The sequence below is a fragment of the Pogoniulus pusillus genome, chromosome Z (assembly GCF_015220805.1).
Source record: "Pogoniulus pusillus isolate bPogPus1 chromosome Z, bPogPus1.pri, whole genome shotgun sequence".
Taxonomy (NCBI): domain Eukaryota; kingdom Metazoa; phylum Chordata; class Aves; order Piciformes; family Lybiidae; genus Pogoniulus; species Pogoniulus pusillus.
The window spans coordinates 102,314,417-102,326,595 of record NC_087309.1 but is presented as its reverse complement, the minus strand read 5'-3'; the positions used below and the strand labels follow the sequence as shown (position 1 = coordinate 102,326,595).

The window sequence follows — 12,179 nt, the reverse complement described above, 5'->3', positions numbered from 1 at the left end:
TTGACCCAATTTTTCCAGGGCTTGAGAACTCATTGCCTGCTTTACTTGATATCTGCTATATGGCTCGCTCTGTTCCATGATTTCCACTTGACCTTTCCAGTTTCTTTTGCTTCTCTGCAATCAGCCAACCAAAGAGCAGGTGCTGAATGTGCTTAAGGCAGCAGGTTGCTAATGCAGGCACTGTTCAGCCAGTACCTGTGCATCCCTACAGCAGCATGAGCGATGACAAGACGATGTGCAGCTTGCTGGTAGAAGGTGGCTGATTTCAGAGAGCCTGAAGGCTTTGCACAGGAGAGCCTGTGGCAAGGAATATGAAATGCTACTCCAAGTCCAGAAAGAAAAATCTGTAGATGCTGTATCCTCCTTCCAGTTCTTACCCAGAGAACTCCTCAAGGCCACATGTGATTTTGCAAACATCCCATCCCTTCCTTCTTCAAGTAACTGCATGCTATACACACCTTGTCCATTTGCTGATGATGCTGGTATAGACCATATTTGTCACATCTTGTCTGGTGGACTGAATCTGTGTGGCTTTGCTTAGTGACTAATAATTGTTAAATAATTATTCCATTTTAAAATCTGTTTAATTTTTATCCTTCTCCCCCAGAATATGATTCTTTTTAAATGTAAAATAGCTCACTAACTTCTAGGGACTGGGCAGCTTCAAGGAGCAACTGTGGAAGCAAAGCCTTTATTTTCAAAGCTGCTGAACTCAATTGGCATTCACATATTAGTGAGCAGTGTTGCCATCTGACATCTGCCTGAAGTTACAACAAAATGAGATTGTGGTTTAAGACAAGTCCTTGAGGCTGAAGGAAAATCAAAGGAAAGGGGGAAAAAATAAGGTCCTCTAATTTCTCCTGCAGGTTGGAACCCTCTGCGCACCCTTGGCTGAGTGCTAAGAACAGAGATGGGAGATGCACATGTGGTGCTCTCTGCCTGGAAAGCCTCTTTGTCTCAGTGAGCAAACTTGTCCCATCCTTTGCAGGTCAGAATGTGACTCATCTTCCAAGGTGCTTCTCAGCAGGGATGACCCAACTAGCCAAATGTTAATCTTACATTGTTTTGGGAGCTCTGTGTTGGCTGAGAGATATGTACCTGGTGGCTCAGTTTTCTTTGAAAAGGTAAGTCTGTACATTTCTGCAAAAATATATGCTGTTACTCTGACATTCTGGAAACTTCCTTACATCTTCCAAATGTGACCACACTTCAAGGTCTTGCAGGAAGCAGGAAGCAGAATTTTACCTCTTAGATGAATCAGCTTCTACATTTGCAGAAGAACTACCAGACTTGTAGAAAATTAGAGTGCTATTGTAAATGCACACATGTGGCCTTCAGAGCTTGTCTGTAATCAGACTTCATACCTTAATTTCAAGTTGCTAAAAAGCTGCATAGCACCTCTAGGAGGTAAGAAGACTGGAAATGAAAGATTGGAATGAGCTACACAGTGGAAATAATCAACGATGCCTGAATTGCAGGAAACAAACTCCTCTGGGAGTTGTCTTTCCAATCATTTATACTTATGGTATAGTATACAACTGATAACCTCAGGGCCGGGATGAGACACTTAGGTTAAGCCCATCAGGTGTGCTGGATGGCACAACCTGGCTGATTTAATGAGTTCTTCCAGAAAGTATTGTAACTGATGTGAATTAATCTCTTCATTTCATGACTGGGTCTCATTGTTAAAAGTCACATTGCTTGGTCTGGCAGAAGACACAGCCTGGAAGCTCAGCAAGCAAGGTTAAACCATTGTAAAGCCATTTTTCTTAGGCAGAGATGTGGTTCTACCTGCTGCTTAAATACTAACCTTATTCATTCTTTCTCTAACTCATGAGGGTGTATGGGAATGCTGCCCAGTCTCAGAGACAAACAAAATCAGTGTTGGTCTCTTCTGGGTAGAAAATCAGAGCAGAAAAACCCACTGCACATGGAGTTTGCCCATCTCCTCACTCCAGAGCAGAAAAACCCACTGCACATGGAGTTTGCCCATCTCCTCACTCCTGTGTCCTCACAAGTTTTATTTAGAGATACACAATTCACATGCCAGCTGTCCCTTGCAAATGGTTAGTGGCAAATGCAATTCACCCCAGATAAGTGCTCCTGATATCTCCCTCTTGCACTAACACTGTCTTCACACGGGAAAAGCCAAACATGGCACCACTTGTGTGCAGAGGTGGATTTGGGAGTGGAGGGTTATGTGGTCAGTGTTGGAAAAGACAGATGTGAGATGAGACCAGAAAGCTACAAAGATGCTTTTTCATTCAACTTACAGTCCTACTATAGCATCAGCAGACCTCTGATTAAAAGATTTTTAAAAGCAAGCGTGATGGTTTGGGTGTTCCCTGCCCCCCCACACTTTAGAAATCACCCAGACTAGACTCAGCTGGCTCTGGAAATATGAATGAAGCTTCTATTTACAGCTAGCACAATATACAAGCAGATATTTACAGTATATACAGTTATAGACAGAAATATACAAGGTAAAAGGTAATACAGAAACAGAACAGCCCTCCCAGAAACCTGAGTCCCCAGGAGGGGCTCTCAACCACCCCTGCACCTTCCCCCTGCCCCTCTCAACCTTACCCCAATCCCAAGGAAGAATGGAGGTTTGGCCAGGGGGGTTAGGAAGCAAAGTGGATCAGCCAAAGGAAAAAAAAGTGGAGGGTGAGGTTAGAGAGTAAGAAGCAGCCCAAGTGAGAGTGGTTACCTAATGTTTTTATTTCCTGTTCCTATTCATCTCAGCAAGCCTGTGAGCAAAGTAGACATCACCATTGTTTTCTTTCCACAGCCTGTAATCTACTTCTCCTCACCAAAACATTCTAGCCTGCTTCAAACTAGCACAGCAAGTGTGTGGATTTTTTGTGCTGTCAGTTCAGACTCTGTTTAGGAAACTGAAGCTATTTTGTATTCCTGTGTAGACCTTTAAGCATATTGGAATACATTTGGCTTGATTAATGCTAAAAAAATATCTTCCTGAGTCTTTGACTACCTTTGTTCTCATCATACAGTAATTGAACAATGGAGCTCAGCATGCAGTTTTGTAGCATTTAGGCAGCTATACTACTAGTCACCTATTCTTGAGGTCAGTAGGATATGAAATGCCTTGACTGATGCATTACTCTTTGTGTGAGGCAGCAAAAGCAAGTCAGGAAGCCAAAGTGGTAAACTAAGCTGCTGATTATAGTTCATGTGTCAAGGGTTCTTAAAAACAAAAGGCAGACATGCACAGGAAAATTATCTGTTCTCTCTTACCATGCAGAGGTTAAATACTATGTTGGTCTCCTCCTCTTCATGTATTCTATTTAACAAAGGCTATGGTTTAATGTCAGTTAGATTTGGAACTCTGTGAAAGAAGCAGAGCAGCAGATAGATGAGGCAGGGGAACCTCAGTTCCTGTTTCTGGCTTTGAGCTTGTCTCATTCTAGGGGCATCTCTCTGCTTTATGCTCCTTCTGAAAAATGAATTTCTTCAGAGCACTCTTCTGGTGAAAGCTTTTATTTCACAAGTCATAAAACCTCTGCACGTAAGCCTGTGCAAGGAGAAGTCACCCATCTTTGCCTGCCACAATCGAATCCTCCTGCTTTGCAGCTTTTGTATGTGCAGTGATGGGCAGTTCAGAGAGAAAAATTACAGCTGATGTCCCAAACTCAGACAGTGTTTAACACACTGCTTAAACTGAAATCACTGACAGATTTTGGAGTTCTCATTGCTCTGCTGTACCAGGAGCCTCTTGCAGCTTTTGCCCTTGAATGTCTGTATTCTTACACAGACGTAAATTCACTGAGGATTTATATTTATATCTGATTTACATTTTTAAAGCACTCCCAAGAAATTAGAGAATAAAAACAGTAATTCATTGAGCTTCCTGCCCATGCTGAAAACCAAGACCAGCCTGTGATGTGGTGGGAAACCTAGGTGGCTAATTTCAGCTAGATACCTTACTGTTGAATGGCTTACGCTGTGAGACTTGATGACTGTCTTGCTTCACCTATGTTAGTCTAATCAGTCCCATACCACAGCGATTCAACTAAATCCATGCAGGTGCTGAGAACAGAGTGGGGTCTTTAAGCGGGACTTGTAAGGGTGGAGTGTAAAATAGGTGCTATCTCACGGCTTTTAATTGCCACGTTAGTGCTGTCTGCTGCTCAAAGGCTTTATTCGAAGCATTTAATAGCAGCAGAAAACATCATCACCTCTCCTAAGTGAGCCTGAATACAATGACTGCCACACTGTAGACGACTTGTGGTCTCTGTCCTTCTTAACTCGCACTTCAAAACTTTTACTTTACTATTTTGAAAGGAACATTTTGTCAGCTTAGCAGAAACCTGACTCCAGTTTGGCTTTTTTTTTTTTTTTTTTTTTTTTTAATTTGAACTTGAGGCAAGATATATTTAAACTTACTACAAATGCAGCTAAGTAAGGAGCGATTTTTATTCTCTTTCCAAAGGCTTAACTTTGTGTGTGCTGAGTGGATCGTGTCAGGAAAGAGAGACAGACTTTAGTTGGTGGAGGTGGCCTCATTTTCTCAAGTGGTTTCAGAAGTCTCTACTGGTGCACTTTGTCCCCTGGCTGGGAGGAGGAGATGTGCCCCATTTAATGCTGACAGTTCTCTCCATTCATATGCGAACCATCATTCCTCATTTGAGCCTTTCCCGCAGCAGTAGCAGGGCAGGAGTGCCTTTGAGTAAAAAATGTGATTGTGAAAATGCAAATATTCCTGCAGGCATAGCTTCGGGTCCTCTAAAACTAATTGTCACTCACTTTTATTCAGTACTCAAAATTGCCCCATTTAATTCAGCACTGAAGTTTTATACAGGCTCCTAAAACATCACTTACAGTTTCATTATCTGACTTTGACAGCAAAAAAACAACACAGGCAAGACATGTTTAAATAAAAAGAATCAATAAAAGAATATCTGCTTATGAAGCAAGAACAGAGGAGGAATCCTACTAAGGTGATTCTAAACTAGAAGGATACAAGCTTCAAAAGGGTACTGGGCACTCTTTTCCCAGAAGAAACCAGTTGGCATTTGTTATCTACATCAGTGTGACCAAGAGACACCAATGATAGAGAGAGCAGCCAAACAGAAAGGGATCTGGGGGTGCTGATTGATACCTGCCTGAACATGAGCCAGCAGTGTGCCCAAGTTGCCAAGAGAGCCAGTGGCATCCTGGCCTGCATCAGGAATGGTGTGGTCAGCAGGAGCAGGGAGGTCATTCTGCCCCTGTACTCTGCACTGGTTAGACCACACCTTGAGTACTGTGTTCAGTTCTGGGCCCCCCAGTTTAGGAGGGACATTGAGATGCTTGAGCATGTCCAGAGAAGGGCAACGAGGCTGGGGAGAGGCCTTGAGCACAGCCCTACGAGGAGAGGCTGAGGGAGCTGGGATTGTTTAGCCTGGAGAAGAGGAGGCTCAGGGGGGACATTATTGCTGTCTACAACTACCTGAGGGGTGGTTGTGGCCAGGAGGAGGTTGCTCTCTTCTCTCAGGTGGCCAGCACCAGAACGAGAGGACACAGCCTCAGGCTGCGCCAGGGGAGGTTTAGGCTGGAGGTGAGGAGAAAGTTCTTCACTGAGAGAGTCATTGGGCACTGGAATGGGCTGCCCGGGGAGGTGGTGGAGTCACCGTCCCTGGGGCAGTTCAAGGCAAGGTTGGATGTGGCACTTGGTGCCATGGTCTAGCCTTGAGCCCTGTGGTAAAGGGTTGGACTTGATGATCTGTGAGGTCTCTTCCAACCTTGGTGATACTGTGTGATACTGTGATAGATGACACAGTATGCACAAAGTGGCTTGAAGATGTAGTTATGCATCTCTCTTGCTCTTTCATGAAGACTTCCTAATCTAAATTTATATATTTAAAAAATTTGCAAAGCCATAAGTATACTTCTTCCCAAATTAAATACGAGTGAATTTGGGGCAAAAAAAACCCACAACTAGGAGTTTATACCAAAGTCTCTTGAGATCTGTGTTGAGAAATTCTGATTTTACTCTTTTGAGAAAATTGAAAAGGGTATTTATTACACATTCAACCAAGGTACAATCACTTTATAGAGTATATTAAATTACTTATTTGTACATAAACTTCATGCTAATACACTATATAACCTAGGAAAAATAATGAAATATTACTGTTAAATATCTATTAAACAATTAAATGTTTCTGAGTTTTTGGCTGTGTAGTAACAATTGTAAAACCTATTTTTTTTTTTTTTCACCCAGAAACAAAATTCCTTGTGCAGTTTGTTAATTTTGTTTGTGTGTTTTGGGGGGGAGGGTTGAGTTTTGTAATTGTTGTCTTTGATTCCCTTTTTTTCATTGTTGTGTTTGGTTGGTTGGTTTGGTTTTGATTTTTTTTTCCCCTGGAAGGAAGAATTAATGGACCATTCAGAAAGAAACTCTCTCTGCAAGGAGTGATGCAAATCAATCATCTGTGAGTGGCTGATGTCCCTGTGCAGTCACTTGTGCTGCCCACAGAGGATGGAAGGTCACACCTCTTGGCTGACCTGCTTCATCCTGAGGAAGGCAGCTTGCCACTGCTTGCCAGGTGAAGTTGTCTTCCCTCCTATCCCACCCCTAGGACTTCTGTCCATCTTGCTTTCCAGAATACTCCAAGCTCAAAATCAAAGGCAATGAAAACATTAAGAGAAAAAGACTCCCTAAGGATAGAGAGCACACCTGGAGAAGCCAAGGACTGACAGAAATGTCAGTGGCTGTAATAACCACCTAGGATTCACAGATTACTTAGAAGGAACGCAGAACCAGCATTGTCAAGAGGTTACATTCATTCCTTTCTTGGTGAAGTGCTGGTGAGATGGCACTTAAATAAATAAATAATCTACAGAAGCTCTTCTTGGGGAAGAGGAAAAATTTGCCAGTGAGTTTGAGGAAATGGTTAGACTGGCCTTAGGACAGTGGGACGATTCTGCTGCTACAGTCTGCTGGTTCAGGAGCAAAACCTGTGTAACCATTTCTGCTGAGCCCACTGCTCTGAGAGCTGGATGACATGATCATGAGCATTTGTCTCCTGGATGCATGCACGCAATGCAAACAGGTCTTCTGCAGAAAGAGGGAGATGGCAGCAGATTTCAAGGGAACAAATGTATTTCTGTGCTCTTCTGGTTTACTGCAGTAGTAGCCAGCCATCAAACAGCAATTGCCTCAGGTTTTTAAACATCAGACTCATCACTTTTCCATATGGGGCAGCTGACTGTGACACTACAGCATTTTTTTTCCTGTTAATTTCCACATTCCTCCACTGTCATCCATTTGTAGCTTGCTATTCCCACCACAGCTGTGGCTGGTTTAGTAGCATTTCAGAAGGCATTCATATGAAGTATGTGTTAGCTATTTTTCAAAGGCTTCCTAAAACCCTGTTTGGCCTGGGAAGATGGTCTGGTGCAGGGCCTTCAGGAGGACTGCAGTCAGTTGCCAGGTCTCAGCTTGCTTGTGAGCACCGCTTTCTTACCAGCTCCTCTCCCCTCTGCTTCTACTCAGGGAAACAGAAGCAAGTGCATTTCCTTTCACTCACTCTTTCTGTAGCAGTTCTACCTAAGTCTGTAAACTCCATGCAATGTAAGCTGCCTTTTAAACTCCACCAAAATTGGCTGTCTCAGTGTTATGATTACATGTGCCTACATCAAAACAGTGCTAACAGACCTCCTTGCACCGTGCTTCTTAATGAACTGCAGTTAGTTGTGGAGGGGTTTATTGTTAAGATGACAGTTTTATCACTAGGTCACATCCCTTGAATCATTTTGGAAGTAAAAAACTCCAGGCTACAGTTAATAAAATCTGTAAGCCGTGGCTGGATGCTACATATCTGAAGTAAAGCATAAAGCTTTAATTGACTACCTTTTGAATTGTCACCTAACTCCTAACAGGTGCCATTTAACAGCATATAAATGGAAGCAAGGGCTAAAATATGACATTGCTTAGTTCAGTTCTGTCAAGGCAAGATACTCAAACAGTTTCTCTTCTCAGTATTAACGAGGCAGAGGCTGTTGGTTTGAAGTCATGGACTCTCCTTCTTCCAGTCAATATGAGATGATAAAATGGACAAATGCTTTCAGCTGCAGATTTCACACACTATGTGGTCCATAAGATTGGGGCCAGTTTGAAGAAGGTCCTCTGCAAGCAGACACCAGCTGACTTCTTCATCTGACCTCAGGGCTCCTATGTGCAAAGCTGTGTGTTAGAGTGTTCGCCCTTCTTGGAGATATAACAGCATTTGCATAAAAAGCATCCCCACAGTCTGATCCAACAAGCAGGGTATTGTGTGTGCATTTAAGATACCCAGACCAGAAGGTGCCATGAACTATTAACAGATAGCAGCCTTGCAAGAGCTTTAGTCTGGAGCTTTTTAGTAGCTAGGCTGGATTAATCAGCTCTATGTCCCAGTTCTGGAAGTTCAGTATGCACTTTTCTAGGTGAATAGTCCCCTTTAAATTACTGGGAACAACTACCAAGGTCATAGCACCTTCATGTCTGTCACTAATCAGAAGCTTAGTGCAAATGTTTACATAAAGTATGATTTTTTTTTAGTTCAGTAACTTTGGTAGGATTATTTGCCCCAAGTCGTGTTTGTGTGATCTGGGATTTTATCTACTAGGAAAAGACTGCTTTTTAATTTCTTCCCCTGTTCCTGCACTACAAATTTCTCCTTCTTGCATTAGGCATTTCTCCCTGATGTGAAAAGTACTGTCCACCCACAGTTACATCTGAAAAATTACAATAAAGGAGGCAGAGTGTGTTATCCTGTGCTTGAGAGCCTCTGCAGAAATGTGGAGTGACAGCATGATGATTGCAGCTGATGAAAAAAGGTAAGATATGGTTATCCAGCAGCATAGCTAGCAAATTATTTCAGTAGTCTGAGTTTAAATCATTTTGCTTCTCAGGCTGTATTGCTGGCACTGAGCTTTTGATAAGTGATGAAAAACAATATATATGTAGTATTAATTGCCGTTCATTATTTCATTGTTTTAGTAATTTTGAGTACTTTGCTATTTGAAGCAACACAAGGATAGAGTGGTTGGAAAGCTGCGACTTGGAGAAGGGCCTGGGGTATTGTTTGACTGTCAACTGAATATGTGCTCTGTACTCAGCACTGGAGAGGGCACACCTCAAGTATTGTGTTCAGCTCTGGCCCCTCACTATAGGACAGACATTGAGGTGTGGGAGCATGTCCAGAGAAGGACAGTAAGGCTGGTGAAGGGCATGGTGCACATGGCCTATGAGGAGCCTCTGAGGGATCTGGCCGAGTTCAGTCTGGAGGAGACTGAGGAGAGACCTTATCACTCTCACATCTACCTGAAGGGAGGTTGGAGTGATGAGGGGGCAGCCTCTTCTCCTTGGTGGCAAGTGACAGGACTAGAGGAAATGATTACAAGCTCCATCAGGAGAGGTTCGGGCTGGATGCTAGGAAATATTTCTTCACTGAAAGGGTTCTCAAACATTGGAATGATCTGCCCAGGGCAGTGCTGGAGTCACCATCCCTGAAGGCATTTAAGCAGTGTGTGGACCTGGCACTTGGTGACATGGTTTAGTGCTGACCCTTCAGTGCTGGGTGTAGGGTTGGACTGGATGATGTTTGAGGTCTCTTCCACCCGGATATGTTCTGTGATTCTGTGAAAAATGTCACTGAGAATAGAGAAACAGGGAAATAACTCCAGCAAGAAAACTCTAGTATGTTGGGTAAAACATATATTGTGATATTGACTGTAGTCAGTAACACTCAAAGTGTTCAGGAAGTAAACATTGACCCTGTCTGCTAGCAAAGCAATACTGTCTGCTCAGCTTCAAAATAAGCCTCATCTGGGTGAAAGAGAATTCCTTCTACTTTTCCTCAGAGTCACTGTTGTGCTCCTGTTCTTTCAGCACGATGCATGCCACAGAGGAAGGAACTAAAGGAACTTTAAGCTGTATTTATTTTTTCTATCTCACCAGCCCTAGGAGATCCTGCTTTGGCAGGAGTGTTGGACTAGAGGATCTCTGGAGATCCCCTCCAACCCCTGACATACCGTGATTCGGTGTGACAGCAAATCCAGCAATCACTTTCAGAGCCATCCTGCATAGTCATAAAGCTGCACGCAGTTAAAAGATTATTGTGACATTACTGTTAGAAACCACCGCAGCAACAACTCACCAAATGAACCGTTAAAAGGAAACCAGACTCACTGAACCACGACGAAATTCATTAAAGGCTGCTTGGGGCAACATATGGTCTTTGAAGGTCTTTATCTCTTTAACCATTTGTCTCTTTCAGTGTCTGTGGCAGAGCTCTCCGGCTCTCTTTTTATCTCGTTTGAACGTAAACAGCCATTTCAAGAACTCCAACTTCCTTTAAGTGACAGGCGTATTTGGTGCCGTGTCACTGCTCAATCAAATAACCTTCTCATGTGCATAAATGCGAATTCGTGTGGGTCAAAAAAATGCCTTTTTTCACGCTGAAATAAAAGGCTGTGTTCCTTCTGCTTTGGGAACTCTGCTTGAGTCCTCCTGTCTGTTGCTTTCCCCCCGTGAACAACGAGTACCTCTTTTGTAGCTGCTGGTCTCGAAGCTGCGGTTTCAAAGGTACTGAACCATTTTTTCCTCAGGTGAATACAAGGAGGTCCAAAACTGATTCCTGTAAACAGTGGACCCGCAGTTAGAACCCACTGTGCCAAACAAAAGCTGTTAGCCTGCTTGTGCCTCAGAGCGTGTGCCAACACTGCCGTCTAGCTTCTGCAAGGCTTCTCTGCTTTTGCGTCACCTCAGCTGCTCGCCTTCATGTGTTACACAGCTTTGCCAAACCTCCAATGGTGTCTCCAGGTCCTGCAGCATTGACTTTTGTTCAGATACAGCTGTTCGTTTCTACAGAAACATTTGAACTGGCCACAGCACAGGATGAGTAACGGCAGGTGGCTGCAAGGCACATCGGAGGAGACCGAAAGTGGCAATGCAGGAAGGCAACTCCCAGCCTGTGGCTGCAGATAGGAGATTGAAACTCTTGCAGGATTTTTGGCAGCACCACAACTCAGACAAACTGCTGCTAAGTCTGGTGTGTGTTTCTAATCAGAAAGCACTGGCAATGTCCTCGACCAGGATCCTCTGAGATGTTACCCTCCTTTGGGCTCAGTGTTGTCTTTGTTTTCTTGCATCTCTCACCCTTGTCCTTTCGTGTCTCATACAATGTATACATCTTTTTGCTTCTTCTTTCCACACAGCATTTGCAACTTCTGCTTCTTGATCTGAGAGGAGCTGGGAGCTATTTGTAGTCTGCAGTACTCTCTTTAGGCTTATATGAATTTCTGATCTGGTCACTGCTGGGATTTTAGGAGTGTAAAAGGTTTCTATTTACCAAGAACTTCTGTGTATTTAGCAAAATCTGCATTTATACAGCGTTTAGCTTACAGGTAGCATTGTCTAAATAATGGTGAGGCTAATGAAACCATATAATTGTTACTAAACAGGCCAAGGGCCCTATTAAACTCTGTTTTGTAGTTGTTTAATTCCTCCCTTTTCAAATACTGTGTAATGCAGGAATGGAGCAATTACTTTCCAGTTTCCTTACTGGGGTAATTTGGGAGAAATTTATTATTATCTGTATGTTGAAGTGATTTAAAGCTGAATTTAGCCCACAGTTGCCTGGCTAATTATTTTGTTTCTGTTCTTGATTGTTTTCAGTAACCTGCATTAAATAACTCAGCTACAACATTAGCTATCCTAACGTATTCCTATCAACCTTATTATTAACATGTATCCATGGGTACTGCCTCACGTTAGTGAGGCAGGGACTTATTTGAAGGGAAATCTTTTGTATCTGTTGAAGCAGCTGTTAGTGTGGCTGCATACCTGGCTGAATCAATTAATCATCTCATTAAACAAAAGTCCTCTGAGCTATGCTAATCAAATGTATGCTGATCACATCTTTTTTTTTTCCCAAGCAACCCCCTGAAACCTAAACAAGCAAACAAAACACTTCAAGACTAATAAACCAGCCTTGCTCTGATACATAAGCTAGGCTTTATTAAAAAGGAATAAAAAGAAGATCTGAGGGGAATTTCATCAGCATTATGAATATGTTCCTTTAGGGACAATAGCACTGGGAAAACAGCCATCTCCAGTGACCTCATCTGAATGGTAATGCTGTCTAAACATAGTTATTTGTTACACCATTTTGATTGTGACAGGGAACACA

The 12,179-nt window shown here is 42.9% G+C and overlaps 1 long non-coding RNA gene across 2 annotated transcripts; it reads left to right on the top strand.

Annotated features, from left to right (window-relative positions):
* Nucleotides 1–1,085: 1,085 nt before the first annotated feature.
* On the top strand, nt 1,086–11,881 carry LOC135193158 (uncharacterized). Of its 2 annotated transcripts, none has more exons than XR_010309111.1 (3): nt 1,086–1,124; nt 8,677–8,823; nt 10,266–11,881. It is a non-coding gene; the product is annotated as an uncharacterized LOC135193158 (long non-coding RNA). The 2 variants fall into 2 exon arrangements; XR_010309110.1 differs by lacking the exon at nt 1,086–1,124 and adding an exon at nt 6,380–6,548.
* Nucleotides 11,882–12,179: the final 298 nt, after the last annotated feature.